The sequence below is a fragment of the Bubalus bubalis genome, chromosome 11, assembly GCF_019923935.1.
Source record: "Bubalus bubalis isolate 160015118507 breed Murrah chromosome 11, NDDB_SH_1, whole genome shotgun sequence".
NCBI classification, from domain to species: domain Eukaryota; kingdom Metazoa; phylum Chordata; class Mammalia; order Artiodactyla; family Bovidae; genus Bubalus; species Bubalus bubalis.
This window is the reverse complement of record NC_059167.1, coordinates 99413782-99430789: the sequence shown is the minus strand read 5'-3', so window position 1 is coordinate 99430789 and position 17008 is coordinate 99413782. Positions and strand designations below refer to the sequence as shown.

Here is a 17008-nt window from a genome sequence, read left to right as displayed (position 1 = left end):
GATTGTGCCTATCTGTATCACCTTCCATACCAACTGTAGCTTAAAAAAGAAAAGAGTCCTGGGATATTCCTCGCTAATGGGTATTAATAAGGCAAGAGGAGAATTCTAACCTTTTCTATATCTTACCCTAACATTAGAGAGAGAAGAAAGAATCTGTTGTGAATTTAGAATACAAATTCTGTATATCTGGTAGTTTGGTAGATTTTTAGGTACATTTATTATTTAAAATGTCACTTAAGAGCAAAGGCCACTGCCCTTGTGAGTGGACTTCTTAGGAAAATGTTTGTCTAAATGCAGCCAGGAACTCTGTTGTTAGATATGACCAATAACTGGCAATTTCAGAATATTTGATCTAAAATTCATGGGTCACTTTTTGGATTTTTACTTTGCTGTAGCTTTTGGTCAACAGCATACTAAAGTTAGTGAATAAAATAACTAGAGTTTTCAAAAATTTAGAAAGATTGGGATTTTCTAGTTTACGACTTACACTAATATATACTTTCTGGTTTTTTTGATTAGCTGTTATTTATTTGGCCAAACTATTAAACTCTTGAATTTAGGGTGCTTTCCATTAGGAGTTGCCATTAAATTTAAATTATATTTAATTAATTAAAAGTTAAATTAATTTTAAGTTAGTAATTCACAAAGACAGTAGAAGAAACCAATTCTAACTACTACCCAGGCAAAATAAAGATACACTTGATCCCACATGAGGATGGAAAAATTACATAAGCATGCTTTCAAATTTGCAAAGACTTCGAAAAGTGTGAAATTGAAGGATTGAGGATAGAGAAGGAGAATTAGAAGGAGTAAGAATATCTAGAGGTAAGTAATAAGACTGCACCAGCCAAAGAAGGCAAGCACATTTGAACTCTAAAATTTGAATAATTTACACAGGTCCATCTTTAATTCAACACTAGTGATCATGGGCTTTTGAGATTCTTTGACTATTTTAAAGTAATACTGAAATGTAACTTAAACATAAGAGTATCTTTTCATTTTGACTAGAAGGAAAATGCATAAGGCTGGGGAACAAACTAGGTCTAATGGCCATTTGACTTGGTTTACCAGATGAGAAACCTGTGATCAGAAGAGGTGACCTGCCTGCCAGATGCCACAGCTAGACAGTGCAGAGCCTGACTGCCCTGTCCTCCTAGCACCCACCCATCTTGCTTCCCGCTGCGCTCTGCTACTGCGTATCAGTAGCCCTGAAACATGACATGTCTGTCTGTGGTTCCTGTCTAAATCCAAAAGTTTGATATTTGAATTGGGTTAAACTTAAAAGATTTTTCCAAAATCTTCATAGGTATTTATGAAAGTCAAGTAACTTAATTTTTTTTTTTTTAAGACTAGGGCAGTTTTACTTAATCTATGCTGGAAAGAGACCTAGCTGTTTTATTTATTTATTTATTTTTGGTTTTTGTTTTTTTTTTTTTACTTAAACATTAGCTTTCAGATTATTCCTGTTCCTTCTGAAAAACACACAGCTGAACAGACACTCATGGTGAAGAACATCTGGTGGTGTTAATATCAAGAACAAACTGTCTTCCTGAAAACACTCATTTTTTATTGGAAAATTATTTTGAAACAACTTATAAGAGTTTGAGAGCTCCAAACACTGGCTGGATGTTAATTATGTGTCATAAAAAAATTTTGATCATATTTGATAACACTGTTGAAACTTAATACAAATAAAAGAAACCATATTTTTAAAGATCACTTTACACTTGAAAGGATTCCACTCCTGGCTAATTTTGAGGATAATTTCTGTTATACAAATGCATAGATATATCGATTAGAGTATGTATATAGCACAGGTGTTAAAAGTGAAGACATGAATGCTGCACCTAAGGGTTATAAGCACAGTGAACCCCTTTACTGCTGTGGCAGCATAAACATCACAAAAAGTTAGATTTTTTTAAATTGGTGATGCATGGTTTCTACCCAACCAACCTCACTTAGGATAATTTCAAATTAGATGCTCGGGTGATATCATTTAGTTGTTTGGATGTAGCTGTTACTGTTTAATCTTGAGAGACTTTTTCCTCCAGCTAAAGTTACAAATTTTATCTGAGCTGCATTTTTTAAAAAAATATAAAATGGAAAAAGACAAAATAAATATGGAGACCCTGAGCTAGAAATCAAGAACCACAAAAGCGTGTTCTAATTCAACCAGAGAGCAGAGTCAGTGATTGCTTCTGAAATACTTCACTCTGAAACACAGTGAAGTCGAGTACACAGGCTAATGTATCCATGTGTGGAAAGTGGTGAAGTGTGCCCTTTTTAACTTACTGATGTCATTGGTATAGATGTACTTCTTTCATAAGTTTTAAGCAAATAGGTACTTCTCAGTTTATTGTTAAGAATCCCAAGTATATTGATTAGCTTTGAGTTAAAGAACTCACTGTAGGGGTCATGCCACCATTCAAAGCATGTTCCTGGACATAGCATTCAGTCTTACGTGACACTTAGTCTTTTTCTTGTTAGCACAGCAGTATGTTGGTTGGGTAGTGAGAGCTAGCTAGTATGGGTTTTTGGTGCATGGTAGGATTTCTCACTGCATTCAGAAAAAATCAGTGTTAAAACCAGTGTTCTGTCTGGCTGTCCACTAGAACTTCTTTTGCAAAGCTTGGGGAGGCCCTGACATTTCCATGAAGAACCTTGGAAAGCAAGTCAGTGTGACCTTTTATAAAATGTTTATACACAGTCTGTCAAAATTAGATGGTTCAGGTGAGTCATGGATGGAAGTGGTTGAATTAAAATAGTGTGATAGGGAGGCTTTGTAAGGACTTAGCTCAGTACATTTCAGCTTTGCTGTCATTTTTCAGTACCACAGACAGCTCAATGCACCCGCTCAATGCATCGTTTGCTCATTTCACTAATTACCTTCACACCCCGGCCCGCAAACAAAAATGAAGTCGCTCTTTGGGGGTGGGTGGGTCAGAATGCTTATATAAAATCAGGTTTAGCGGGGCACATTTTCAGCCAAGTAGATGTTGCTGCTGCTGCTAAGTCGCTTCAGTCGTGTCCAACTCTGCGACCCCATAGACAACAGCCCACCCGGTTCCCCCGTCCCTGGGATACTCCAGGCAAGAACACTGGAGTGGGTTGCTGTTTCCTTCTCCAATAAGTAGATGTTAGGTTTTCTCAAATAGATATTTGGCTTTCCTATATTCAGCAGCAAAATTAAAAAATTATGAATTGATATGTAAAATAAATTTTAGCAAATGCCTTTTGTTGCAATCTTCTGACAAAGAAAAAGTACTACGGGGATTGTTTTATACACTTTGGAAAGGTCGCTTGATACTAAATAAGTAGCTTCCTCATCTCAAGTACAAGATCAAATAATAGGGAAAACAGAGGCATGATTTCCTGTGACTTTTCTTTTTCTTGCCCTTCTTCTTTGATGGAATAAGAACAAAACAATGCTCAAATGCTCTTTAAGATCTTTAATATCAAATAAGTTGAATGTAGATTTCACTTTATCTTTTCAACTTTAGTGTAGTTGAGTTTCTCTTGTGAAAGGAATTTTAGTTGAAAGAACTATTTAGTATTTTTGAGACAGGCAAATACAAGATTGGGAAGAAAGCATCTTGGATGATCTTTCTGGTTCTTATGAGATGTGGCAAAATGCAGTGTACTATACTTTAAAGTTGAAAACACTTTTGCTTCCTTGATTTTGTTTTGGTAATATAGTTATATAATAAAGAGGACTAGAGAAAACACTGATTTTTCTTTGGTATCTTTTGCAGTAGAGTAACTATGCATTCTTCTTCAAATTAGCTTTTCAGAGATGGATGCTATAGATCTAAAACTGGAAAGGCAAAAATTAAAATTTCTTTATACTCGTGCATGTAGGCCACACAAAGGAGAAAGGAGTGACTGAGGACAGGAACTTTAACAACCTCTGAAGGCTCCTGGACTGGTTGGGGAGGGATGGTTAAGTGTCCACTGAGTAGACTGTGGCTCCCCTGTGGAGGGGGCGGGGGAAGGATGCTTGCTTTTGTATTCCTGCAGAGAGCAACTAGATACTTCCAGACCATACAGAAAATGCTGCATATAGTTGCTATTCTTGTGAATAAAATAATAGTAAATAAATATACATAGTAAAAATAACTGGTACAGACGAGCTTAAAATAAATATGATAGTCACATTCTCAGTCCTATTTTTCATAAACAACCACTTTTAAATTTCTCATGCATTTCTCCAGAATCTTAAAAAATGAATATTTAATTGTGTTGAGAGACACGCACAGGGCTTCCCTTGGTGACTCAGCAGTAAAGAACCCACCTGCCAATACAGGAGACTCAGGTTTGATCCCTGGGTCAGAAGGATCCCAGGGAAAAGGAAATGGCAGTCCACTCCAGTATTCTTGCCTGGACAGAGGAGCCTGGCAGGCTACAAGTCCATGGGGTTGCCAAAAAGTTGGACACTACTTAGCAACTCAACACCAACAGAGACACACGTGCTCTGCTTTCATTGCTGATATATTTTGGTTTTCTTCATCAGCACATGGAGGCCTGTCTCATCCTTTTTCCGCTGTTTATTACCCCATTGTATGGATGCACTGTGCCTTACTGACAGGCCTTTGGCGTTTTCTAGGCTTTTGCTATTATAAGCCATAGTAAAACATACATGCTTATTTTAATCTGCTAATTAGAGAATGCACATATGATAAATGTCCAGCAGACAGATTGTTGAATGGAAGGGAGTTTGTATTGTAAATGGAAAAGTACTGCCCCCCAATCCTTTAGAAAGATCTTCAGAGTTTTCATTCTCTGCTTCCCCACACATTATTTCCCCACAACATTGTTTACATTGAATGTTATAAAAAGGAATTTTAAATAACTGTGGATTTGCAAAGTTTACTATTTTCTTGAAAAATATTTTTTGTGAAAAATTCCTTAAGGACAAAGCTCACGGTCTCATAGGGTTATTTGCAACATTTTGCAGTGTCTAGTGGTACATTATTGAATCCGCTGGCAAACTGGCCAATCCTTGTAAAGTTACCATCAGAAGCAAATATTTGCCAAATTTGGGTTTTTCTTTTTTTTAACTTAAACTTTGGAGATAAAAGAAGGTGAAAGAGTAGAAGGAATGGTCTTCAAGTTGTCCTTAGATCTCTCCCATATCTACAAGGCAGAGAAACATTAACTCATTTTAAGACTGAAAGGCCGTGAGGTGGGTACCTTGCTTATATTGCTTTGTGGTGTGGTGGGCAGCTCCATGACCTCTGTCTATACTGCCATCAGCTTCTGCCTCAGTTGTAATGAGACTCTGAGTCCTTTTGACTTCACGTATACCCTGTAGTAACGAAATCACTCAGGACTAATTTCCTCCACCTGCCCGTGTAAAGATCTCTGCATTATTAATGGGTGTGACACTAAATAAAGCAATCCTGCTGTGTTTACAGAGCAGCATCACAAATGAATGAAGACTGGAACTTTAGGTTTACCGCAAGTGGGTTCGCTTGCTCTGCCAAGTCGTTTCTGGGCCATGTTTTTCTTCTGCTCGGTAAGAGGGCCACTGTGGACTGTCATCGCCCCAAACCACATCTGGCAGGGTGGGCAGAGGAAGCCGGCGCTGATTTAACTTCAGGGAGTTACTTTTGGTCCGGGTATAAAGTGGTCTCATGAGGCTATTTTAGAGAGAATTTCTGCTCATTAGAAAATAATATGATGTTTGCTACTTGGGGAGTATATTTTTAACCCCAAACTCCTTTAGAATTCTCTTTTTAGAACTGGAAAGACCTGCAGTGTTATCTGGCCCAGGATCCCAGCCGGCATGCCATCTCAGATAAAAGTAGCCACCCCATTTCTGCCCGAACCCTCTCACCATGATGGTCCGCTTGTCAGTACAGGCTGGCCCATTGGCAGACAGCTCTTACTTTTAGGAAGGTTTTCCTTATGTTGGGGTGAAGTCTTCCCATATTCAACATTTAATAGTTTTTGAGCTCTGCTAATACAGTGAGGAATAAGACAATCAGGTTCCTTCTCTCCAGGAACTGACATTCCATGCAGGTGGGCTAAGGAGAGAGACAAAAATTGAGGAAGAACATCCTTAGAAGTTGTGATAAGTTGTGTCATAAAGTCCCCATAAAAGGGACTGTGGTAGAAAATCATTAGGGGCCGACGGTTGTCATCAGACAGGGTGATTATGGGAGTATTCTCCAAGGAAATGACTTTTAAACCAAGATATAAAGGAAAGGAAGTTATCAGTTACTGGCAGAGTCTGGAGGAAAAACCTTTCAAAGGCCTTGTGACTGAAAGGGATTTCTTGCACTTACACAACTGAGAGCAAATCAGTGTAGTCCCAGCAAGGGGACAGTGGTACTGGGTGGTGTGAGGGTTGTTATACTGAAGGGTCCTGAGCCCATACTTTGTGATACCTTCTTCAAAGTGCATGAGACCATCACTGAAGCAAAGACGAGTCACAATCCAGCTTACCGTTTAAACAGATGTTTTGTTTGGTGGGTTGCGGCGGGGAAGCTCTGAGGAGATTGGTCTGGAGACCATTAGACTCTTAAGCAACTCACATTGTAGACATGATGCTCAATTGGCTTGGTTAACAGCAGTGGAAATGAGGGGAAGTGGTCTGGTTTGAGACCCAAGTTGGAGGAAGAATGGACATTTTAGTGATTGGCTATGACAGCTGAGGGCAAGGGATGATGCAAAGATGATCCCCAGGGTTCTGGTTGGAGCATCTTGAGTGTGTGATGCTGAAGCGGAGGACTCACACCGAAGGGTAGGATGTGTAGTCAGGGTTGCTGATGGAAGTGCTTCTGATTATACAAGAGAATCTTGAATTCAGAGGAAATGTATGGACTAGAAATTTAAGTTAGCAAGTAATCAGCATAGAGGCTATTTAAACCCATAGGAATAGATAAAATCACTGAGAGAAAATAGATGAGAGAAAAAGGTGGAGAGTGGATCAACCTCTGACATCTAGAGATTGTGTGAAGGAGGAACTAAAGAAAAGAAATAGGAATGTCTTGTCCCTGAGGTGGAGATGGGAGTGTTGGAAGGTGGGCACAGTGCTGTGTACTGAACACTGTGAAGTCTGTTAATGTCAGGTAAAGAGGTGCCTTTTGGATTCGATGAGTTGAAGTCATCCCTGACCTTGATGAACAATTTCAGTGGAACAGTAGAAACAGAAACCAGACTGCAGTTTCCAGTATAACAGGATAAGTCAATCCTCCCTGCAAAGAATTGTAGAACAAACATTTCAACGTTGGTTGCTGCTGCTAAGTTGCTTCAGTTGTGTCCGACTCTGTGCGACCCCATAGATGGCAGCCCACCCGGCTCCCCCGTCCCTGGGATTCTCCAGGCAAGAACACTGGAGTGGGTTGCCATTTCCTGCTCCAACGCATGAAAGTGAAAAGTGAAAGTGAAGTCGCGCAGTCGTATCCGACTCTTAGTGACCCCACGGACTGCAGCCCACCAGGCTCCTTCATCCTTGGGATTTTCCAGGCAAGAGTACTGGAGTGGGGTGCCATTGCCTTAGGTCTCTTTAAATGCCTCCTATTTAAACAGTATCAGTTCCTTTGAATATTCCTGATCACACTTAGGATGTCCCTGATCCTATCCTTCTGGACTTCGACTCTGTTTTGTTGAATTCCCTCTTTGAATAAGAAGGTCAGAAATGTACTCAGTATTTTCAGGTAACATCTGCCGGTGAACTTGTTACCTCCCTTTGTCAAAAATGCTTCATTGTACCAACTGTTATTTCCTCTAAAATGGTCTTTGCTTCACACAAACTGTTGCCAAGTACACTTGTAAAATTGTTACTGAATGGAACGTATGGCTTTGCATTTATTGACTCTGTTAAATAGCATCTTGGTTTCAGATGAGTGTTTCAGCCTGTCAGAATTCTTTGAACTGTAATTGTGATGTTTATTTGACACACGCTTCATTTAGGTATGGAAAATGCTGTGTATGCACTGGTTATGGCATTGGCAAAACTCAAATCAGTGATCAATTCTGTTCCAGAAACATGGTCAATATTATTGGCTGTCACCCCGCTTGCCCACACTTACCTCTGTCCCTAGCTTCTCACTAGTCATGACTTTGAAAAGTGTACCTGAGAAACGCATGCCCAAGGCATGAGTGAGCCTCAGTCAGAGCTGAGAAGCAGGACCTTCTCTGCAGTTCGCCATCTGCTCATCCGTTGTATTTGGTTCGGCCTTTCATGTCATAACAACTCTGTGGGCCCTGACTATAGGGCAGCCTACATTTCTCAACAAGAATGTCATGAGGACTGTCAGATTCTGTGCTGAAATCCATGTATTCTGTGCTCATGATCAGCCAGTCTATTCATGATATCCAAGAAGGAAACAAGACTAACTGGCTTGTCATTTTAAGAATGAAAATATATTAAGCTTTATGACCAAATGCCTTTTCTCTTAAAAATTTTGATTTTCTCTCCAGATGATAAAATTAATAAATATTTATGTTAGAAAATCTATAAAACATAGATAATGTGAAAAGAATGCTAGTTTAATCTCACCACCCAGAGACAAGTATTATTATGATAGAATGTGTTTATATGAAGTACATGGACCTGATATTTTCTATATATCACTATAAAGAAATTTAATGTTCTTTTCATGTAATTTTCTATTCATGTCCCCATGCCATTGACCATTCCAGTTTTTTTGCATCATATGGTATATTCAGTTTAATCCTTTCCCTTATTTTTGGACACTTAAAAAAGATTAGAAAGAAAAATTAAAAAGAACCTATTTTAAATATTTATATAATAAATACTTTGCAAATGAATTTATATAAGGATGTCTAATGATTTCCTAAGGATAAATTTCCAAGGCAGTAATTACTTAAAGGATATTATTTAAGACAATTGAGAATTTGTCAAATTATCCTCCCAAAAGTTTATATCAGTTCGTTGATTTTGAAAGAACTTACAGACCGCTTCGTTAAATAACTGATATAATTGTTTTCTGGAGTGTCTGTGTTCACCTTCTGGTTCATATTTTGACTACTGTCCTGCTTTGTGAATCTAGAAATGTGCCTCCTGGAGTCTCTCATAGCTTCTTATTTCTCCTTGATTTTGGTTTCTAAATCTTGGCTAACCAGGTTTGTCGAAGGGTAGTTGTGCTTGATAGGAAGAGTTTGTATAGAACCGATGCAAAAGCAGTATTGGAAGATAACTTTGTCTACAGATGTTCCCAATCTTTTTTATTCTAGAAAGCTATGAAAACCATAATTTCTGAAATTGTTCTCTGCAAACTTCCCTGCTGAGCAAAGCATCAGACTCGCTTTTGAATTGTTTACTGTGTTTTGCAGCATCGTCCTGTGGCTTTGTGCACTGACTCTAAAGCTAGTCTGCCTGGGCTCACACCCAGCTCTGCCGCTGACTAGCAGTGTGACCTTGGGCATGCTACGTGGTCTCAGTGTGACCTTGGGTGCGCTACGTGGTCTCTCTGCACTTCGCTGTCCTTGTCTGTGAAATGGGGACTATAGAGTACTTCTCTCATCGGGTTGTTGTGAGAGTTGAGTGTGCCTGTGTGTGTAACCGTACACATATATATGTGTCACTTAGAACACTGCCTGCTGTGTGCTGAAGGCTGTTTGGGTGTCACTGCTGGTCACCGTTAGCTTCTTTGGGGGTTGTCGGGGTGGAAGGGGAGGAATTGGAGCACAGCCTCCATGGGCTTTGGGAAACAGTGGTGATATTTTTTCTTCTTTTACAAGTCTTACAGGAGGGAACAGAAAAAAAAAAGGTGTGCATTCAAAACAGGGTTCAGTAGTTTATTAACACTTAAACTCGAATAGCTGTGTGTGTGTTCTTTTTTTAACAAAAGCTTTGCTCTCCGTTAAGCACAGCCAATATTTTTTTAAACTGAGTTAGTTCAGATTCTCCCTGTGGGCAGGTTGGCCATCTGAGGAAGTAAGTATACATTTTGGTTGTCAGGTTTCAGATCAGCAAACTAGTGTTAGAGTACTATGATGTTAGGCTCACCATTTTTACAAAAATAGCTGTTTTGCCTGGAAACCTACCATAGGTTTGGCTTCTCGCTGGAAGCAAGGTTCTTTGTGAGCTACATTAACTCCTTCAGGAACTCAGGTCACAGCTTGATGGCATCTCCATCTAATTAGGACCCCGGTGACTTAAAGAGTTAAGTACAGCACCCTGAAAAGTAAGCAAAGGGAGTAATTTGTAATGGAAAATTCTGATAGGAAATCCCTGCTGAAAGGTTAAGAGGTAATAAACAACCAAAGGCATATGTAGAAAGGATTGTAATTGACAGCATTTCTGTCTGTATTCATTTGAAGATTTATGATATATTTAGATCTTTTTTCTGGATTAGGTTTATCTCTGTTAAATTTTGTTTAGCATGCCACCATCCTCAACCATTGTGCTTGGAGTACATTGGTTGGAAAGAATTGAGAAGAATTTTGTGTGTCAATATGACAAGTAATATCTCAAAATACTTGTTGTTCAGTGATTGGGTTTACTTTTATCAGATGGCTTATATCTCCTCTTCTGTTTCATTTCCAATGACCATTACTTGCATCTGTATTATGCCTATCTCTCTTTGTGAACAATGAGTTAGTAATGTGTGTAGTATAGTGTTGGGTGAGTTTTCTTCCTTGCTTTTTGAGTTTGTGAAACACATGGGAATTTAGACATCATATACCTTAAACTGAACTGTGTCAAGGAATTGTAACAGCCAGTGTTTTACATCTGTAACTTGCCATGTGCTTGCTTGACTGTCTGAGCATTGTTACCTGGTTATGTATTTACCCATCGTGGTTATCCAGAAGGTATTAAGATGAGGTTTTTACAAAATAATCGGACTGTAGAAACCCTTACTGGTTTTATCCACTGAGGTGGTCTTCTATCAGAAAATTTTGGTCTTCCAAGGAAATTGTAATATTTATATATTGGTTTTGACTCTAACATACTGAATTTGGGGAGGAGGCATTAAGCAGTGTAGTATGGTTGTCGTGGTCTAGAGCAGTGCTTTTCTGAGGATAGTGTCTGCTGTCAAGAGGGTTAAAAATACACAGTGCTAATCCTTAAACTGCTTAAAGTTTTCATGAGTGGTCAAGGGAAATTGTATCCTAGTACTGGGTTTATTTTTAAGGTCACAGATTACTTAAAATATTGAAAAACAATAATTGGGCTGAATATTTATTGAAATTGGATGCATGTAAAATGATACAAAAGTAGTTACCTCATGCGTTTTCAAAGATATATCTAATGCTTCTAGTCATATACTTAAGCAAAATTGTTGACTGAACACTATTTCATTTATTTGGATTTAATTATGAAATTTAAGATGAAAGTCTTGGCTTGTAGGAACTTGCCTTAGGTCAGTTTTCATATTGGTAAATCCCCCCACATTTGGAAAAAGTTTTTATATCAAAGAGCATGAATTGCTATCTGTCCTTTGTTTTTTTTTTTTTTTTTTTTTTTTTTTTTTTTTAACTGCTGACTTTTTATTTTTTTTTTTTTTATTTTTTTTTTTAAAGTTTACATGTATTCATCCAGGTTGCTTACTTTTTTTTTTTTTTTTTTTTTTTTTTAATTTTATTTTATTTTTAAACTTTACATAACTGTATTAGATTTGCCAAATATCAAAATGAATCCGCCACAGGTTTACATGTGTTCCCCATCAAGCAAAAATAGCTTAAGATCATTTAAAGCTTCAGCTTACTGCTTAAACTTGTGGGTAATGTAAATTTTGATGCTATTGTTGAAAATTATTTTGAAAAGAATTTTACTTCTTTCCCGCTAGTATCTTAGTCAAGAATCCTCACTCTTTGTTCTCATTTGTCTGTGTCAAAGAGGATACTTAATGAAAATGCATTGGGCAGACTCAAAAATTAAGCAATAGTGATATAAAGAGAAATCTCTAATTTGCTTGGGGCAGGGAGAGGCAAGAGTACCATATTAAGGCTGAAAACTATTTTTCAAAATGTCCTTGATTTGCAATTCACTAGCTCTTGTAGGTTTTTTTTGATATCATTTTTTTAAGCTTAATCTTCTGTATTCTTGCTTTTTTCTTTCAGTGTATCTGCTTGACACAGTCGTTTTTTATCCTTTTTGACAACATACCTACTTTTCAGTTACTACGTTTGGGCCGTGTTCTGCCTCCCGCCTCAGAGTGGGTCCCTTGGGTGCTCTGTACATTGGGGATGCAGATCCAGCCCCCTTGCTTCATGTTCACTCCCTCACTTAGTCTGAGACTGTGTACACAGGTTGCTTCTGTGGCAGCTATTTTGAAATCGTGAATCCATCAAGTGCGTCTTATTGCAGTTTTATACAACTGGCCACAGAGGAGAGCGGATGTGTGTTTAGGACTTTGTCCCTCACGCCCGTGTCAGAACATCTCAGGCAAAGACCACGGAGCACATTCAGTGGCGAGCATTTTCTCTGCAGCGTTTGCCTAGAAACAAGAGGCCTTCTCTGCACTGTTGTACATGAGCACATGTCATCACAGTGAGATGACTGATGTGGTGGAGGGTGGGATGAAGGCTCGTCTTCAGGATCTGAACTGTGGCGTATTGCCATAGGGGAACCAGATTCAATAAAGATGAACAGGATCAGGTCAGGTGGCTGGTGGGGTGGAGGTGACGAGCTCAGCCGCCCCTGTACTGTATGTCCTACCTGCACTCCCAGGCTGAAGATGAACTGTTGTTAATTGGCTTTCTTTTCCTCTCTCCTCTGGTGGTATGCCGATGACCTGTACAGTTATAATGGGATCAAAAAACATTGATGACTTTCACCCTCTTTTCTTAAACACAGTGGGGAAAATGACAAAAATGCTACAAATCTGGTCCTCTTTACCAAGAAGATAAGAACAGGGGAATTTCCAAATCATCTCATTGACTTTGCTTTAAATTTGCCCGTTGAATCCTTCCTTTGAGGAGCAGCCCTGCCTACCCAGCAGTCTCTGAGGTCCCTGCTGGGTGTGTTTACATAAGCACCCCTCTCAGCTCCTCCAGCCTTGTTTGCACTGGGGAATATTCCGGGGGAACACATGCTGTGTTCTGAGATTTCCAGCCACATCGGGATTCCCTAGCTGACTCTGAACCTGCGGGCTGAGTTGAGGAGCTCTCCGTACCCTTGGGTGCATCACTGTTGTTGGAGGGAGGAGACGGAGACATAGATAGAATATTTTCCAGTCATGGAAAATGCATGCATCATATCAGACGCTTGTGCTTGTGTTTATGCTGAGTGTTAAAGCTTTGTGTAGTGTAGACAAGCCAGTGCCTAGACATGACCCAGCTGTCTGGCAGGGCCAGCCACTGTCCAGCAGAGGCTGGGGCAACAGAAGGCATGCCCTTCCCCCCAGAGGACAGTGGAGGTTAGGAGGGGCCGTGTCAGCCCCGTTTATCTGGACACCCACATGGGCCTCTGAGAAGCAGCCCCTGGGTGGTGGTCACCCCTGGCTTTGGATCTGGACAGATTGCAGTCAGAACTCAGATTGGAGTCAGAACTCAGCCTTACCCTGGGTGACCATGAGAAGGAAATGTGACCCCTGGCAGACTCATTTCTTTATTTGTAAAATGGAGATGAGAATTACGTCTATCTCACTAGACTGTTTTGATGGTTCAATGAGACAGTGTTTATGAAAAACCTAGTATAATACGACACATTCAGTAAATGTTAACCCTTTCACTACTACTCTTCCATCATTGCTATTATTAAGCAAGTATCATAGACCGAGCAGGGAAGCAGAACCTAGAGTCTTGGAGGTTCTCAAAGTGGGAAGGGGATTGGATAATAATGGATAATATTTCAAGGAAGTTAAGAAACAAGAGGCCTTCTCTGCACTGTTGTACATGAGCACATGTCATCACAGTGAGATGACTGATGTTCCGATAACAGGGCGATTGGGCAGAGAAGACAGATACTTGATTAGTTAGGGCAGGGGGTTGGCAAACTAGCGCCCATGGGCCAAATCTGGCCTCGTGGGTAAATCCAGCTTGCCTGTTTGTATAAAAAAAGTTGTATTGGCACACATTTGTTTGCATGCCATATACAGCTGCTTCTGCACTACAGCTTGTGCTACAAGCAGAGCTGAGTACAAGGAGACCATTTGGCTACAAAGCCTAAAATATTTACTTTACAGAAGAAAGTTTGCTGACCATTGAGTTAGAGCCCAGGCTGGTCAACAGAGGCAGAGAGAAACATACACAGGTGTGTTTCTCTCTGCCTCTGCCTCATAGCTTACTTTATTCCTTGCTCCAATTTTAGCCTTCTTTTTAAAAATTGTTTATTTGTAATTTTTGTTGGAATATAGTTGCTTTAGTTGTGTTAGTTTCTACTGTACAGCGAAGCGAATCACCTGTACATATTGTACATCTCCTCCTTTCTGGATTTCCTTCACATTTAGGTCACCACAGAGCACCGAGTAGATTTTCCTGTGCTATACAGTAGGCTCTAGTCAATGATCTGTTTTATATATGCTGCTGCTGCTGCTAAGTCGCTTCAGTCGTGTCTGACTCTGTGCGACCCCATGGACTGCAGCCTACCAGGCTTCTTCGTCCATGGGATTCTCCAGGCAAGAGCACTGGAGTGGGTTGCCATTTCCTTCTCCAAGTTTTATTTATAATAGTGTATATATGCCATCCTCAATCTCCCAATTCATCCCACTTCCCTTTTTCCCCATCCATGTCCACACAGTTATTCTCTATGTTTGTGTCTCTATTTCTGCTTTGCCAATAGGCCCATCAGCACCATTTTTTTCTAGATTCCACATATATGGATTAATATGCAGTATTTTTGTCTTTCTGACTCAGTGTGATAGTGTCTAGATGAGCAGAGGTTCAGGTAGCACAGCTCGCATCTGGAAATGCAGATTTCTGCTGGAGTGAGGTCCCCGCAGTAATCCAAGCCCTTGGGCTGCCTGTAGGATCTGCACTCTGGGATGGAGGGGAATGGCCTGGGGGAATAAGTCATCTTAGCTGAATAGAATAGTTGTGGGAGGAACTACTTTCACAGGGAGTCTGAGCATTAGCTTTGCAACTCAGAGTCCTTTCTGGTGACCAGTGATGAGACACTGGGCGTGCCTGACCCTTAAAATGAAGTTTCTCAGTCGTGTCCGACTCTTTGTGACCCCCATGGACTATGTAGCCTGCCAGGTTCCTCCATCCATGGGATTTTTCCAGGCAGGAATACTGAAGTGGGTTGCCATTTCCTTCTCCAGGGGAATCTTCCCAACCCAGGGATCGAACCCAGGTCTCCTACATTCCTGGCAGACCTCAGTGCCCTGTAAATTAGTCTCTGCAAAGCTAGGTGGGGAATGGTTTACATTTTCATGATCTTGTTGGTGGGGCTGGTCTCCACCAAGAAGAGAGGCTCATTTGTTTCAAATTTTTAAAAAAGGGTTTTAACTCTACATTTTCTCATGCACACACACACACACAAGTCATTATTAACGTGGGAAGCAACACAGAATCTTGCCTTTTTTCTTTAGGTCTGGAATTCTGGCTGCATGTATAATGTACTAAGTATGTGTACTCCTGTTCCCTAGTGATTCAAGTTATATTTCCTGTCCATCATCTCCATTCTCAGCTGCCTGCTGGACAGCTCCCCTTGGAAGCCCCTGCAGCCCTTACCATTCCCAGGCCTCTGCCTTGCCCTCTCCTGCCTGCTGTCCTCACAATGGTGGTCCACCTAGGGCCCCACTGAGGACCCTTGCTCTTTCCTCCACACAACTCTCCTCCCTAACCCTTGTCCCCAGTAGAGTCAACGGGTCCTACAGGTATTTCCACCTCAGTGTCTTTTACATTATTTCTCCTTCCTAGTCACATTCTCAAGGACTTTAGTTCTGTGTTTCCCAAACTTTTCATGAAATATGTTTATATACTATATAGCAGTTATATATTATTTTATTTTTCATATTTTAATATTTACATACTTTTATTTTTATTCTGTATTTATATTTTTATTTAAATCAGCTCTCTTCTTTTAGCCTAATCTTAATAATATCTATGAAATTATACTTGTAGTATAATTGCATATGAGACTTTCCTGGTCTACCTGCAATGCAGGAAACACAGGAGATGTGGATTCGGTCCCTGGGTCGGGAAGATCCCCTGAAGAAGGAAATGGCAACCCACTCCAGTATTCTTGCCTGGAGAAGTTCATGGACAGAGGAGCCTGGTGGGCTACAGTCCATGTGGCTACAGACACAAGTGAAGCAATTGAGCACACACACACACACATCCATCATAATTGCATATGTTTTCTAACATGTAGGGAATTAAAACTATAAATAAACAACTCAGCCTAGAGTCATCTCAGAGGAACACATCAAGCTCCTTGTGGAAATTTCTGCTTTGGGCGTCACCCTTGTTTTTAGCGTGTGTGAATGTGGTCTCCCTGCTCCCAGTGTGACCTTTCTCCTCCCCTCTCCCACCTCTTTCAGATGGTCCATCTCCCAAGTGCTGCATGTATGTTTGTCCCAAACATAAACCTGATCCTGTTGCAACAATTCTAAAATGTTCCCATGGCTCTCTGTTGTTTTCAGGATGACTTTCTTTAATGCAGAAACCCACAACAGTGTTCTCATGATCTGGCCCCCGTCTGCCTGTCAGCCCCATTCAGCCCTGTTCTTATCCCCTGTATATCCTGCCTCTCCTCCAGCAAGACTGAATCACTTGTTCCTGAAAGATGTCACACTGTTCCATGCCTCTATGTGTGCAGTCCCTTTCCCCTTTATTTGCCTGAATCCTGCTGGTACATGAAAATTCAATTGAGGGATCATCTCTGCCAAGGAAGCCTTCCCTGCCCAGCCCCTTACTCCCTCTGACTTCCCCCACCTTATTTTCCTGGCTACCCTCCAGTTTTATACAGTGATGAAGAATTGGTGCTTTTGAACTGTGGTGTTGGAGAAGACTGTTGAGAGTCCCTTGGACTGCAAGGAGATCCAACAAGTCCATCCTAAAGGAGATCAGTCCTGGGTATTCACTGGAAGGACTGATGCTGAAACTGAAATTCCAATACTTTGGCCTCCTGTTGCAAATAAGTGAC

At 40.3% G+C, this 17008-nt stretch overlaps 1 protein-coding gene across 3 annotated transcripts in view; it reads left to right on the top strand.

The window, feature by feature from the left end:
- The window catches only part of KCNN2 (potassium calcium-activated channel subfamily N member 2), a 583536-nt gene that overhangs the window by 420982 nt on the left and 145546 nt on the right, over positions 1–17008 (top strand). The window lies entirely within an intron of this gene.